General features: G+C 51.6%; 1 long non-coding RNA gene across 1 annotated transcript; it reads right to left on the bottom strand.

Annotated features, from left to right (window-relative positions):
- Nucleotides 1-11,423: 11,423 nt before the first annotated feature.
- LOC127483739 (uncharacterized) lies at nt 11,424-16,034 on the bottom strand. Its single transcript, XR_007910370.2, has 2 exons — nt 15,889-16,034; nt 11,424-13,394 (listed from the first exon to the last, which is right to left on the bottom strand). It is a non-coding gene; the product is annotated as an uncharacterized lncRNA (long non-coding RNA).
- Nucleotides 16,035-16,355: the final 321 nt, after the last annotated feature.

Below are 16,355 nucleotides of genomic sequence, written 5' to 3'. Positions count from 1 at the left end.
CACTTCCCTTAATCATACTTTATGCTCTCCAAAAATAATGCAGAGGAAGCATACATTATGTCCTTCAAGACACACCATCTGTTTCCCTTCTCTGTTGAGAGGAGGAATTCCTTGCGAAAATGAAAGCCTCGGGTCATCATAGGAAGCAGAAAGCTAAGATAAATGTCTTTCCTCCCTCTGGCCTCAAACACATGCACAGAATGTTTCCCATGGCCACTCAATAAAACAGGTGGACGCACTTAACTTTCACACGCAGACTATTAACTGGCTGCAACCCCACAGCCAGAGAATCCTCAGCGTAGAGGCAGTGCGTCTGACTGAACCGCAGGAACAAAGGCTGACCCGCCCAGATCCCTGCCAAGGGACTGCAGGATCCGCTAGGGTCAAAAGGCGGTTGGATTCCTGTGCATCTTGAGAGCCAGGCCCTGCCAGGTGAGGGGAAGGTGGAATTAAATATTTGTCTCGAGGCCGGTGCTGTGGCCCACCGGGTTAAAGCCCTGGTCTGAAGCGCTGGCATCCCATATGGGTGCCGGTTCTAGTCCCGGCTGCTCCTCTTCCAATCCAGCTCTCTGCTATGGCCTGAGAAAGCAGTAGAAGATGGCCCAAGGCCTTGGCCCCTGCATCCACCTGGGAGACCCCTAAGAATCCCCTGGCTCCTGGCTTCGGATCAGTGCAGCTCCGGCCATTGTGGCCATCTAGGGAGTGAACCAGCGGATGGAAGACCTCTCTCTCTGTCTCTACCTCTCTCTGTAACTCTGTATTTCAAATAAATAAAATAAATCTTAAAAAAAATTGTCTCAGCCAGCACCATGGCTCACTAGGCTAATCCTCCACCTGTGGCTCCAGCACACCGGGTTCTAGTCCCGGTCGGGGCGCCGGATCCTGTCCCGGTTGCCCCTCTTCCAGGCCAGCTCTCTGCTGTGGCCTGGGAGTGCAGTGGAGGATGGCCCAAGTACTTGGGCCCTGCACCCCATGGGAGACCAGGAGAATCACCTGGCTTCTGGCTTTGGATCTGCGGGATGCGCCAGCTGCAGCACACCGGCCACAGCAGCCATTGGAGGGTGAACCAATGGCAAAAGGAAGACCTTTTTCTCTCTCTCTCTCACTGTCCACTCTGCCTGTCAAAAAAAAAATTTGTCTCATATCTAAAAATACAAACCACTGTGTCTTTTCTATCAAATATCTTGCAGGCCAGTGATCTGGAGCATCACACAGGAAAATCACCTAAGTCATTAGCAAAGCACAGAAGTGGCTACGATTCGCCGTGGACCAATTAAATCAGCAGGCATTCTGCATGGGGGAGTGTGACAAGGCACCTTTCCATGCACGTAGCTTATCTGAGGGTGAATGTCTAAAGCTTGTGATTTTTGTAGCCCATGTTGTCATAGCCTGTCCTTGCTACTCTAACAAATTGCCACACATGGGGTAATTTGCAAAAGGACAAACCATTTGTTCACAGACCTGGGGACTGGAAGAACAAAACCGAGATGCTGGTGGATCCCACGTTGTTCTGCTTCTCAGCTGGGGCCTTGTTGCTTAGCCCTCACGTGGTAGAAGGCAGACAGACAAGCGGGCAGAAGGGGCAGGTGGCCCTCTCACACCTGCGATCAGGGTGGGGACTGTGCCCTCATGAGTTAATGCATCGTAAAGACACTGTCTCTTAATATCATCACATTGACCATTACACCGTAAAAAAATGAAATCCTGTCTTTTGCAACAAAACAGATGCAACTGGAGACAATTTGGCTTCGTGAAATAAGCCAGACCCCCAAAGACGAAGCTCATGTTTTCTCTAATTGGCAGTAGTTAATGCAGAATTCAAAAGAAGCAATGTTTAAGAATGAAATTGACATCTTATGATTTGCTTATTGTTTGTAGCCCTTGTCCATATTCCTGTGGAATGGTGGTCTTTCTACTTTTTGCTTATTCAACATTATGATTAGTGGTGCATTAACCCTGTGATTATAAAATCAGTTGAAAGTATGTTATTGCAAAAATTAAAGGAAAATAAAGAAAAGAAAGAAGGAAGGGGTACTGAGGGTGGGTAGTATGGGTATCTTCTGAGAATTGTATCTATAAGATACACGAAACTGTTCTCTTTATAGTAATAATAAATGTTTAAAGTTTCAATCCAGAAATTGTATGGACACAATCAGAGCATGGCCGTCCCCCTTCCAGCCCATGGTGTCCCATCAGGACAGTTTTGGATTCAGTAATAGAACCAAACCCCAATTTAGGTCAAAACTGGATATTGGTAATAGAACTTGGAGAAATGATGTTGAGGTTTGGGAATTTTTTTAAATACTTTCCCTAAATGAATTTCAGCAAAGATTTCAGCAACACTCAAGAATGCTGTGAAAATTAATTGATTCCCAACCCTCTAATATTAGGCCAAGCCTTGAGCGAGAATATTAAATGCAAATAGCAGTTTTATAGCATTTCCAGGCCAAGAAGGCTAATTCGTGGAGGCTCTATGGGCCTTCACATTGTTGAGTTCCATCGATCTTGAAAATGACTCTTTTTAATAAGACCTCTGAGGGCAAATATGAGTTTTTTACAAGATGCACATGTATCAGCCAGATCATTTCATACCTTTCTCTTAGATGAAATGTGGCCCCTGGTAGTTGATGGTGGTAGTTGATGGTGTGCTCTGAGCCATACCTACCAAATCAGAGCCTGCTTTTTAAGAAGATCCCTGGGAGTCTGTGTGTACTTGGCAGTCTAAGAAACACTGGTCTAAACCAAGCAGTTCCGGACCGCACACCATCAGCGGCAGCAGCCATGCTGGACACAGGGAAGGACTGTGGCCCTAGGAATTGTTTGGGATCTCAGCAGAAGTTACACTCAAAGCCCTTGAGGTAGGAAAAGCTTTGCCTTCACATCACTGCCTGGAGAGCAGAACCTCAAATGATTCATGTCTCTGCTGACAGAGGTGTCTTGACTCAGGAATGTCCACTGCTTTATGTCATGCAAAGGCCGAAGGCTGGGGCCGAGACCAGGAGACCGGCTCCCAGCCAGACCAGAGCCGAGTCTTCCTGCCCTGAAATGAGCAGAGGGGTGCTCCGCCAACGAGCCCCTGGGAGAAGACAGGGGGCGAGGGGCAGACTGACGAGGGCTGGGCTTGCGAACACTTCCCCTGCTGTGCAGTGTGGGCTGGCTCCCGTGGATCATCTTCCCAGCACAGACATCCCCTGAGAAACACACATTGCCAAGGCAACCGCGTGAACCAACCTGCTCTGCTCTCATCACTGTCCAAGACCCACTCTGGAAAAGAAGTCAGGATTGCTTCCTCTGCACCCACCATTCTCCGCTCACCCCTGCTTCCCACCATCCCACCACTGTAACACTTCCCCACGCTCCCCAAACACACTCTCCATTCCACCGCGGAACACCCCAGCCTGTGAAGTCACTGGGTGCGGAGTGCCTGGTTCACGTCCCAGTTACTCAACTTCTGATCCAGCTTCCTGCTAATACGCAGCCTGGAAGGAAGCAGGTGACAGCTCAGGTGATCGGGTCCTGCCACCCACGGGCTGGAGCTCTGTAAGACTCTGGCGTCAGCCTGCCCAGTCCTGTTGTGGGCATCTGGGTTGTAAACCAGCAGATGGAAGATATCTCTCCCTCCCTCCCTCCCTCTCTCCACCTCTCTCTCTCTCACTCAAATAAAATAAAATAAAAATAGAGTACTAAGTAAAAGAGGGATATCACCTGCCAAAATAGTATGCTATTTCTTTGGATTTTTGAAGAATGTCAGCTGAGCTATAGGAACTTACTAGGAAATGTCTATATTCCAAACTAAAAGATAAATCCATCTTTGAAATACACAGCACGGAGATTAGCAATTACTTTTTCTGCTTTTCTAGTTTCCCAAGCACTCATATTAGTGGGAAAATGTCCTTAGCAGCCCAACATGAAGTAGAGAGTTCGCCAATGCGCCTGAACTTCTCCTACACAGCTGCCCCGCCACCCGCCCAAGGGGCATCCTTGATGTCATCAAGTGAGAGCCCTCGCAAGCAGAACAGTTTGGGTTTGAAACTGGTGAAGACGATCTCTTCTCCCCCCACGCCCGTCTCTCCCAGGGTGGCTGGCAGAATTAGGTGTGTCTACACCTGCCGCCTGCCTAGCCATTCCTGCTGCACAACTGCAGAGCAACAGGATCGCCCCTCCCCTCCCCATCTCACACAGGGAGGACTGAGGGGTTCGCAGGGGAGGGGACTTCGGGTGGAAGCTTGAAGAGGGAGGGTTGGCGTAGCTGGAGAAGTTGGGATGGATGTCTCCAGGCAGCGATGAGAATGCAGAATCCGGTAAATACGGGAGTGAGCAGAGGCCTGCAGGCAGTGTCACCAAGCGAGGTTGTTTAGAAATACAGAGACAGTTACAGTAAGATATTGTGGGGAACGTCCCCTGCAATAGGGCAATCTTGAATCGAACTGTGTGTTGCACTGGGAACGTTTTTATAGTCGAAGAACACTAGTTTATACCAGGACTTTTTTTTTTTTAACTTTTAACATGTTAATTATTTATTTGAGGCAGAAATACAGACAAGGCGAGAGAGCGCCCATCCACCGGGCCACTCCTCAAAGGCCCACAAGGGCCAGGACTGGGCCAGGGCCAAATCTGGGACCCAGGATCGCAGGATCGCAGTGCAGGTCTCCCACGGAGTTGGCAGGAAGCCAACGACTTCACCTGCTGCCTCCCAGGATTCCCACATTCACAGGAAGATGGGAGCAGGGTCCAGAGCTGGAAAGGAACCCAGGAGCCAACATGGGATCTGGAGTCCGAACCACCAGGCCAGACGCCTGCCCGCCAACTCTTGGGGTTTTTGTTTTTTTGTCTTTTTTAGCACTATGGGGATTTGTATTTCCAGATGTCTGTTTGCCAAGAAAAAGGAGGCCGCCATGCAGGAACGAGCACTCTTCTGCCGCAAGGCGAGAGGCGGACTTTCCAGGCCACCTTCCCCTGAGCGTCAGGTCTGGCAAACTCCGCAATGCCCGTTTCACCCCAGCCTGTCCTTTGTCACAGTCCTTGCTATTGCTGGGGACACCTGACGAAACAACGAAACAGAAAAACGCTGGGCTCGCACGGCACAGGGCCGAGCGCACAGAGAGGATTTAGCGGTGGGTGTGCCCGGGCACAACCCGGATCTACAGCCTCCTGCCTCAATCCTGGACATCCGCACGGCAACAGTAACTGAGCGCCTTTGGGCAGCTTTGGTTAAAAAAAAAAATCCGTATGCCTCAATATCTCCATTTGGTAACGAAACTGGGATTCGAATCCTAACTTCAAAAGAGAATAGTATCAGCTGGAATCTATAAACCTCCAGTCATGTGTGCACAGACAGTAAACAGTGATTTGGCCACAAACGCCAGGCTAAGAGCTGTTGTCCGGGCTGAAGCCATGCTGTGTGCTGGGCCCTGACCTGCCCGCTGACCCACTCACGGCCAGACGGGCTGCTAGGGTTCTGCTGAGATGCATCATCTTTGTAAACAGTCTCTGTCTTTTGTTTTTTCTTGGAGCATGGTGGCGAATTTGTTGTGTACGACCATTCTTTCAGTTCTAGAGTGGAGAAAAAATATGAGATAAAAATAACAAATATACATGAAGAGCCCCTCCTTCTGTTGGGAAGATATGTAGCCTTGGCCTCTATTGTTTCATCTGCAGAATGGGGAGAGTGGGATCCAGGAGGTGCCCACGCCCCCTCCTCACTACTTCTCCGCACCGCACTCACAGCGGACAAAGCGAGTCCACAGAGCCACAGGGCTGCGCTCACGTCTTCTGCTCGTACAGCTGTGTGTTCAGTAAAGAAGTTTCCTGCTCATAAAAACGATACCATCCGTCACCTCTCAGAACGGGGGAGCTGCTGCTGTGTGTCTGATTTCCCAGAAGGAACGTTTAGCTGTGCGGACCAAGGCAAGCGTCGGTTAGACAGGAGCCGTGGTGATCTGTCTCACAGCACTGCCGCCGCGGTGAACGTCTTGCCCATTCCCAGCTTCTACAAGATCAGGTTTTAAACGTTCTCCTAACAACAAACAATCCACAGGGGAGGAGGTAGACACACGATTAACTGGATTAATCATCAGCGGTATATGCATACATGAAGGCGTCACATGCGCGCAGGTACGTGGTGATGGTCACACCAATCATCATAGCAGGGAGGAAGTGCCAGGCACAGGGGAATCGGCAGAGCATGAGCCGGGGGAGGGGGGGTGCAAAACCTCAGAGTCAGGCTGTGAGGGAGGACCGGGACCAACCCAGCCAGGGCCCACCCCCAGGAAACACAGAGGGCTCCATCATGGTCCTGGGACCTCCTGTAGGCGAGGAGGGGAAGGCTCTGTCGGGAAACCACTGTGTTGGTCAGTCTTCGGCCAAGCAGCAATGAGGCGTTCCCATGCCCTGTGTTCTGGAGAATCCGTGCACATGCGGCATGAGCATGCCCCGTGCTGCCCACAGCCCCTCGGAAAAGCCAGCAGAAACAGGGTCTCTTTAAAGGGCTTGACCACGGGAAGGGGCTCTCTTTAAAGGGCTTGACCTACAAGTGCCCAGGGCTGTGCGCTGTTTGCTTCCAAAGTGCTCGAACGGGACGGCGGGAACAGACAATGGCTCGGTTTCCCCAAGGGCTTCTCACACTTCCACACCCAAGGCATCAGGAACTCTGAACACGGCGGAAGGGAGGGGGGAGCTCCCTGGGCTGTGTCCCGGGGCTGAGCCCAGTGCTGGCGCCTGTCGGCACATCCAGGAGCAGAAGCTTAGAGACTGGGCGGGATGTGCTGTCCGTCCTCCCGCCAGGGCCCGGTCTGGGAGTTCCACCCAGGGCAGCCATGTACAACTTGTCTCTCACACACACTGACACTCAGTCACACACACACACACACACTCATACTGACACACACTGACTCGCACTTACACTCACACACACATTCACACACACTGACACACACATTCACACACTCACACATATACACCCACATACACAGACTGACACAAAAACTCACATACTCTCACACATACACACACTCACACATTCACTCATACACACACTGACACACAAGCATTCCCACACACATACACACTTATACTGACACACACTCACGCATACACACACTGACTTGCACTTACACTCACACACACATTCACATACACTGACACACATTCACACACTCACACATATACACCCACATACTGACTGACACACAAACTTTCACACACTCTCACACATACACACACTGACATATTCACTCATACACAGACTGACACACGAGCATTCACACACACACTAATACTGACACACACACTCATGCATACACACACTGACACACACTGACATATATCCACACACTCATACACATATACTCACATACACAGAATGACACATGAACTTTCACACACACTCACATACACTCACATGCACACTGATACACTAACACACACATTCACACACACTGACTCACACTCACATACTCCCACTGACATGCACACACACACTTACTCATACACACACAAACACTGTCACTCATACTCGCACAAGCATACGTGTACACACACTCCCACTCACATGCTCACACTCACACACACACCCACACACACGCCAGAACCAGGCTTTCGTAAGCGGAGCAGGACGTCTGCACTGGGCAGATGGCTTTTCCTTCAGCAGAGAAGCAACTCCGTCTAAATTACAGGCCAGGTGTGAAACACGTTTCCTTCTTTATGTTCCTCTACAGCGAAAAAAAAATAAAACCACATTCCTGTGCAAGCGCGAGATAATCCACACATAACTCATCGCAGACTCCACTTCCAGATGTGCAGTCCTCGTGGGTCCCTGAGGGCGGGGCCTGTGTCTCTCTGAGCCATGGTGTGCAGTGTTTCTCTCTCTCTCTCTCCCCCCTCTCTCAGTCCAGGCTCCCCCTCCCCCCACCACTGTCTGGATCCCCCCCTCTTTGGCTCATGTTGAGTTTTCATACTTCACTTTTCATCCTGCGAAGTTGAAATTGAATTTACCTTTATTAAGTAAACATTTCTTGTTCGAGGAGGAGGATTTATGGCTTCCGCTCGCTCTCCTGTGGAAGGCCCCTTCCAAGACAGCAACGTCTGGGACTTCTGACATTACAGGACTGCTAGTTATCCTCACCGCGAGCGTTTTAACATTGTGACCTATTCGCATCGCGTCCGCTGGGTGCCAGGAAGACACTCCCAGCTCCCCCCAGCAAATGTACTGCAGGGTTTCCCGGTGCTCTGCAGCTGTGCCGTCTTGGGAGTGTCTTGATTTACACTGCTTTTCCTCGCTCACTGGCAAGGCTTGTTCTAGGGTCAGAAAGACATCCACATGAGGGTCTGAAACAGAGCCTGGCACATCAATGCTTCATTGTGTTACCCCATTGAGCTAGCATGGAACGGTGCCTTTAAATCCGGCTCAGCCCACCATGCCTTAACTCAGGAGGAGCCCGGCAACCCCACTAAACCCACATATGCCGGAGTGCAAACGCCATGGCCTCCGTGCTAGCGCGTGGCATGCTGCTCTCTGATTTTAGCTCCTGCAGATTGCCCTTGAGATCCTGGATTTTTGGCGAGTAAAGCAACAACAACAGAAAGTCAGATTCCGGATGGAACTTTTACCGGCGCAACATCTGGCTCCCCGGGGCGGGCGTGCACTGTCCCTCTGCGCTCCTGGCAGTGGACATGATGTTTTGTTTGGATACAGCATCTCCACGCCTTTCCAAAGTCAGGTCAATCCCGGCCAAATCACATTGTTGGCCTGGCCATGCTGTTCTTGATTCCACCTGGTTATCACAGGCGCCCGCTGGAAGGGACGAGGACCCGGGAAAATTGTCCAGCTCACCCCGCAATACCCACAGGCATCAATTTGGCACCACCCTCTGCATGTCCACTCTTTTTTTTTTTTGACAGGCAGAGTGGACAGTGAGAGAGAAAGACAGAAAGAAAGGTCTTCCTTTACTGTTGGTTCACCCTCCAGTGGCCGCTGCGGCCAGCGCGCTGCGCTGATCTGAAGCCAGGAGCCAGCTGCTTCCTCCTGGTCTTCAATGCAGGTGCAGGGCCCAAGCACCTGGGCCATCCTCCACTGCACTCCTTGGCCACAGCAGAGAGCTGGACTGAAAGAGGGGCAACCAGGACAGAATCCGGCGCCCCAACCGGGACTAGAACCCGGTGTGCCGGTGCTGCAGGCAGAGGATTAACCTAGTGAGCCGCGGCGGCAGCCATGTCCACTCTTCATCTATGGCCTCCCTGCTCCAACAGCCGGCGACACCCTGGCGTTCACGGTTCAGCCGTCTGCTGCAGATCCACCCTTTGACTTTTCTAGCGCCTGGGCGAGAAAAGATTCTGCACACAGAACTGCTGCAGAAAACCCACGGAGTCACCTCCCGCACTCTGCTCAGACTCAGATGCAGAAGCCAGGGCTCCCCTCACACAGGACACTGACCAGGCTGTTCAGCACCTGTGACTGGAACCCGTCAGCGACGCTTACGCAACAACAATGATAACAGCAACAGAATAGTCCATAAGGCTCTGAATGAATACCAACGGGGATATTGCATTTATCCACTCTCTTCTTTACAAAACTGAGGCTCAGAGACAACAGGTGCACCCCAGCGCCACCCAGTTAGAGGCGGCAGAGGAGCCCCAAGCCCACCACCTCCTTTCGGGGGAGTTGACTCACCAAGGCCCCGAGCCTCGCGTCTCTTTGGGAACTTGGCCCAGGGTTCAGTTTACTGAACAAGCAAAACGGGGATTTTGCAAAGCCGGAGGAAGGGGGGCTCTGCTCTGTACTTTGCAGGTGGAGAGAAAGGCTGACTCCTGTTGGCAAGAACCCGGAGAGAAAGAAGCCCATAGGTATCGGGGCTCTGCTTACAAACAGCTCTGCCGCCATAAAGCCACCACCCCGAAACAAAACCAACACAGGAGCGATCGGTGGGGCAGTGGGTGTGCTAATTAGCTTGACTGAATCGTGCCAATTGGGAGCTACCTCGCTGAAAACACCACGTTGTACCCCATGACCACACACAATTAGATTTGTCAAATTTTTTTTTTATAAAAAGCACTAACAAAAATAATCAAATGAGGTGAGCACGCTACACCCCCCCCCCCCCCCCAGGAGGAGCCGGTGGTCTCTGGGCTTGCAGAGCCAGAAAGAGCCTGTGCCTTGCAGCCTGGGTGTGACTGCTCCAAGCCAGCGAGCCCCTCCGGGCTTCACAGTCCCTTCCTGGATGAAGTCCGGGTCCTACCACTCACTGCTGCAAGACTGAACGCCCTGGTCTCTCCTCCCCATTCCCCGCCCCCGCCGGTCTTCCCAGAACCCTGAAGACGCCATCTGCACACGAGTGCGTGTGCCTTCCCTTCTGGTCCTGGCCCCGGGGCCTCCTCTGCCATCCGTCCCCTGCCTGTCGACGCCGTCCCATTCCTGCTCAGTGGCTCTTTCAGGAGAAGGAAGGGCCCCTTCCTGCCCTCCAACCTTCTGATCCCGTGGCCTGGGCCAGGGGTGGGCACTTATGCAGATGAGAGCATCCCCTGGGAGTTGAGACTTCGGATGAGAAGCTGCCAGTCTCAGCGGTTGCTGACGTGATGCTGGCAGATAGGAGGGGAGGGACCAAAGGGAAGAAGAAACCGGCCAGGGAGCATCTCTGGGGTCAACTGCCCCTCCCTTTCTCATTTGCCAGAACATTCCAAGCTTCACAGTCCTTCCTCTTCGCTGAAGTCCCTGCATAATCTAGTTCAAATTCTGTTGCCTTTAATATGCAATTAAAGGGATCATAAACACATTTTATGCAATCCTGGAAGGTGGGTGTGGAAGCCAGAGCCCAGGCTGCCCTCCTCTGTGCGTGGGAAGCCTGCCCCTCCCCACAGGGTGCCAGGCCACGCTGTCAGATGCATTCCTGGTCCCGCAGGCTGCCTTGCCACAGTCCCTGACTTCTCGCACCTGCTGCCCGTGCTAACGGTGTTGCCTGGACAGCCGGCTCCCGGCCCAGTCCGTCTTGCTGTGGTTGGTCCATTCATGCTTCGCATGTGTAGAGGAGGCCCTGCGATGGCTCATCCTGGGTCCAGGAGCTTCTTAGGGCAGGGATGGTCTTCCCTACTTTCACCTCCCTGGGCTCTGTCAAGTAAATATATTTGGGTGAAAGAAGACAAACCTGGCAGATGACGGATGGGGATTCATGGAGGGGAAACGAAGTCTCGTCCGCCGACGCTAACGGCCGATCTCTGGGATCTGGGGTCCCTCCTCTTGCGCACCCCAGTGTTGACAGCTGCTTCCGCCTAACCTTTCAATAATTCCTCCCACCCCCCACCCCCGGCAGTGTCAGAACGGACAAGACTTTACCTCAACTCCAAATTTCTATTATCCCACATGGAAACTCACATAGGCAATTTTATTCTCTGCACTGCAACATGTGGGAGGAGTATCACAAAATAAGAACAGATTTAGAAACAGCCAAATTTAATGTAAGGTTCCTGCACTGGAAAACAAGGATGCGTGCCACGGAGTGTCCACTGGGCACCCCTGGCCATGCCAGTGGTCGTCGGGAAAGGCATTCTGTCATCTCCCTGAGGAAGTTCACGAGCATCCAAAGGCACTGGGTGACACGCAGCGGTCCCTGCTCCATGGAAGCCAGCGGCCTCCTCCGGCTTCAGTTCTCACTCCTCGAGGTCTTTGCCTTGTGCTGATCCTTGACGGCAGGGGTGCCCCAGGTCACAGGAGAAGGATACAGCACAGCTGGGTGACATCTTGTAGAGAAAGGTCCTTCCGTCTGCTCCCAAGGTGACACCCAGGCACAGCTCTGCTCATCTCAAGTGCAAGCGACGCCTCACCTCTGTGCTAACGTGGCCCTCGACACCAAATTTCAAGGGGAGGAAAAGGACAAGGTGAATGCGGACGGGGATGACATGACAAACGACACACGGCTGACTCCTGGTGCAAGGGAAGCCCTGGAGGGAAGCCTGAGATAGGAATCTATATAGTCTGGCATCAGTGAGAACACACATCATTTTGTAACTAATTGGGGAAGTTGAGAAGGAACATTAACTATTGATTCCAATTAGCTTTGGGGGCTGACTTAATTGTTTCCTTACTAGAAAATTCCTCAGCTAATGGCTGGCAGTGGGGCAGAGAACTGTGCTGCGACAAGCATGTGGATTTGTTTTCTGATTTTGCAACTGTTTTGTTTTTTTTTCCTGGTTGCCAGTTCACCCAAAGTCATTTCTCCATGAAGTACAAAAGCTGCAAAGATCTCAGGCTGTGTTGCAGCCATAACTGCAGCCAAAGCCAACATGTTCAACGTCATTTAGAATTTAAACTAGTGTCTGCGAATATTAACTGATAGAATAAAAAAGGGAGAGAACGGTCCAACATGGGCAGCGGGATACACAGCAGACTCATAGAATGGCAGATGTCCTAAATAGCACTCTGGCCTCAGAATCAGCCCTTAAGGCATTCGGATCTGGCTGAAGAGCCCATGAGAGTATTTTAGGCATGGAAAGCCAAGACACTCTGGCACACACACACACACACACAAAAAGACGACCTAATGAAAAATCTCTACAAGTGAGATCCCAGAGGAAAGAACGTGCCATCAAAGAAGGAGGTACCTTTCTCTGAAGGGAGGAGAGAACTTCCACTTTGACTATGACCTTGTCTAAATAAGATCGAAGTCAGCGAACTCAAGAGCTTCTATCGCCTTGGAAACTCATGACTAGAGCCTCGGGAGATTACTGATGCCATAAACAAGAGTGTCAAATTGTTAAGTCACAACAGGAGTCACTGTTTACTTACTTCTCATGTGGGGTCTCTGTCCTTAATGTGTTGTCCAATGTGAATTAATGCTATAACTAGTATTCAAATAGTATTTTACACTTTTTTTTCTGTGTGGGTGCAAACTGATGAAATCTTTACTTAATATATACTAAATAGATCTTCTGTATATAAAGATAATTGAAAATGAATCTTGATGTGAATGGAATGGGAGAGGGAGCGGAAGATGGGAGGGGTGCAAGTGGGAGGGAAGTTAAGGGGGGAAAAGGCCATTGTAATCCATAAACTGGACTTTGGAAAATTATATTTACTAAATAAAAGTTTAAAAAAAAGAAAAAAATTTACTGGGTTTTGTATTAAAATTTACCACGTGAAGACTACTACGTGAAGGTCTAATGAAAAGCCCTTGATGACTTTTGAGCTTGGAGAAAGGCTATCCCGGGAGCTCTCTGGGACTCGTGTCCTTTGCCAGTTCCCTGGGTTCTGAGCAGAGGTTCATTCTCCCCTCTGCAGCCCCACAGTTTCACTCACCCAGTTGTCCAGCATCCCTCTCACTGGGCCATTTCCAAAGGGCTTTATTGACGGTTTCCAGATGCACCCATTTCTTGTCTCCCTTTTGCCAGGTGAAGACTGTTCCAGTTCTCTGTTGTCAAAATCATAAAAGACACAAGAGATGGAAAATAATCAGGTATCAGCACTTGATGTTTGCAAGTACCTGGCTTTTTTGAAGGAGAAGTGGGTTTTCTTAGCACTTCTGAGGTTGACGTTTTGTTGACGGGACCCAGGCCCTGGAGTGGGAGCACCCACTTCCTGTGACTGAGTCGGAGGAAAAACTTGAGAAGTTCTTCCCACCAGGGAAAACCTTTCACAACCCTGAATGGAGAACCAAGAGTCGGGGAGAGAGGGAGCAGGGTTTGGTTCTGCACCAAGTGGGCTGGCATCCCCGTTAGAAGTCAAGGCTGTGTTCTCTGTGCACGGTGGAGACAGGGATGGCAGATGGTCCATGGAAATGGGCCCATGGCTGAGGCTGAGGGAGTTCCTTGGGCTGGTGGGCCTCGGCGGCAACAGGGACTGTCCTATAGGAAACAGCCTTCCGGAGAAGCCGGGTCCCCAGGGGAGAGAGACGTGGAGGGGCTAAGCATCAGTGGACTGGGAGGGAACCCAGGTTTGCAGGTCCCACGGCGACGCTGGCTGTGGGCCAGCAGTGCCCACACAGTGCCCCCACTGTATGTCACAAGTAGAACCGGTAGGGAGGTCAGGAGCCAGAAATGAAGACAGGATGGACCACACCAGCTCTCTTTCATGAGGCCCAGGAGCTGGGATCACCCTCGGGGAAGGGGCAGAAAAACAAGACGCTAGAAAACAGAGAACTCCTTAAAAGTGACCACATGTAGACCTGGGCAGAGGCTGAATTCACCGCGCAGTCTGGTTGAAGAACCAAGCCCTCAGGCAGAATAAACCAGAGCAGGCCAGGTCAAGTTGTGCGGCTCCAGAGTAGGTTCCTGGAGCGGTGCCTGGGGCGGGTGCAGGCAGGTGCAGGCAGCCTTCCCGGGAAGGCAGTGGAGCCCACCCTGGAGGCCCCTGAGGCATTCGGAGCGCCTCACTCAGGGGTAGTTCTCTCCAAGAGAACCTCACAAAATCTGCTCAGGCTTTGAGCTCAGCTGCAGGTCCCAAAGAGCTTAACAGCCTGAGTCTCCCTTCCTCGCTGTGACGCTTTGTGGAGAATTGCAGGTCTCCCACGCCCTGAGCTTCACCAAGTCAGAAACTTTGGGTTGTCTGTAGTTCCCCTGCACTTAGCGCAAGGCACGGCTCTTGATACATAGAAGATTCTCGAGTGAGTTTTAAGAGAGAAAGCCATTCAGGAACAGAGCAGTCAGCAGTGGCTTCTGGGAAGAAGGACGCTGAAATCAGCTTTGACCCTGGCATTTACATGCCCGAGAAGTAGCGCCAGTCACATGAGGTGGGCAGACAGGCAAATTCAATGAGGGACATGAATGGAAGGTTCTGGAAGGCATGGCAGCGCCTTCTACTTCATAAGGTGCTACATGAATGTCTCCCGGTCACAGGGTGTGCTCTTAGTGATGGGTGCTATCCCAGAACTTCATGTGGTCGGAAAGGAGACTTATCTATGACATCTGTGATCTTCAGTACCCACTAATGCAAGCAATTAAGATCCCACGAGAGAGAAACCTGAACATTGCTCCAGAGGGCTCTGCATGGGCCACTCGGATTTCAAGCTTATTCAGTTTTTCTTGTGGAGGCAAAACTGAAAGGACAAATGAAGAACTACCCAGATTTTTTTTTTTTTTTTTCAAAAACAGACTTTGTTGTATCAAGAAAAAGCTGCGATGTGTCCGCAGCCCCTCTCCAGGTGACAGGCTTGTGTTTGCTTTGAGGTGATACAGGCACCGACACTTGGAAGGCTAGTGTACCTCGGTGGAGGGTGGAGGTGAAGCCGTCCACGCCGCTGGGGTGTGCAGGGAGGAGTCAGCATGCGCTGAGGGTGCCCTGGGGTCTGCATGCCCCGCCCCGGCTCAGCAAGGTGCAGCCCGGCCACCAAGAGCTCTGGGGGCTCCCGAGGAGCAACCCAGCGGACCCCTCCCCAGGTGGGCCTCACCCGCCCACGGGAGCGCAGAGCAGAGGAGGGGCTGTGTGCAGGACCAGGCCCTGGGAGGCCGGGAGCTGGACCTCCTCACAGCGGCTCGCACTTCCCTGGCCGACAGCTGAGCTCGGCGCACAGCCTGGCAGGAGCCCGGCACTGCACGCCCCGGGGACCGCAGCCCCCGGAATGTTCCCAGCGGCGCGCGTGGAGCCCAGCCTGTGTGATGTGTGTGTGCCTCGGCCCGTGCGCCACAGCCGAGATTCCTATCGGAGCTCTGCGCGGAGGGACTCGGGGCGATCATTTTTCACTCTAGATGGAAAAACAGATACTTTTCCCTGAGCCTGGTATTGCTAAAGGCTTCACGTGCCGCGGAGAGGAAAAAAGGGAAAAAAGCAAGCAAGCAAGCCCGGAGGACTCCTAGATAAACCAAAAATAAGTATGACCCTGCCTGGTTTTGCTCCTCACAAAGTAAACTCGTGGGTATCTCTCATTAAGTCAAACCTCGCCGTTCCCCTGTAAACAGATTCATACTTACTTTGATAATCTTGGGGGGTTAATTTTTGTCCCTTTAATCTCCTTTTTTTTGGTGATGGAAGATTTCAGCCTCAGCAAGGTCTTACTTTCTTGCAAACAGATTCCATTAACCTCCGGTCTCTGTATCCTCTTTTTTCCGGGATTCCTGAATATTCCCGGGAGACCAAGTCCAGCTGAGGCCAGGCAGCAATAACTCATCCTCTGTTTTATCAAAGTATATGTGAATGCATGAGATCTATAAAGGTGAGCCAGTCAGGCACTCTCACCGCTAAGGAATAGGTCGACAAGCAATGTCAGCTGCAAAGTCTCCCAGTGGAACTGCCTGATGCCGGCTGGATGCTAATGAAATTTGCTCAGGTGGTAAAGAATACCAGGACCTGGCAGGCCCAGAACCTTAGCACCCATGGGTGACATCCTGAATTCACAGGAGTGGAAGGTGCAACGTAGAGATGCCAGTGAATTGGTTCC

Source organism: Oryctolagus cuniculus, chromosome 12, assembly GCF_964237555.1.
Source record: "Oryctolagus cuniculus chromosome 12, mOryCun1.1, whole genome shotgun sequence".
Taxonomy (NCBI): domain Eukaryota; kingdom Metazoa; phylum Chordata; class Mammalia; order Lagomorpha; family Leporidae; genus Oryctolagus; species Oryctolagus cuniculus.
The sequence above is the reverse complement of the archived record's forward strand: the minus strand, read 5'-3'. Positions and strand labels throughout refer to the sequence as shown.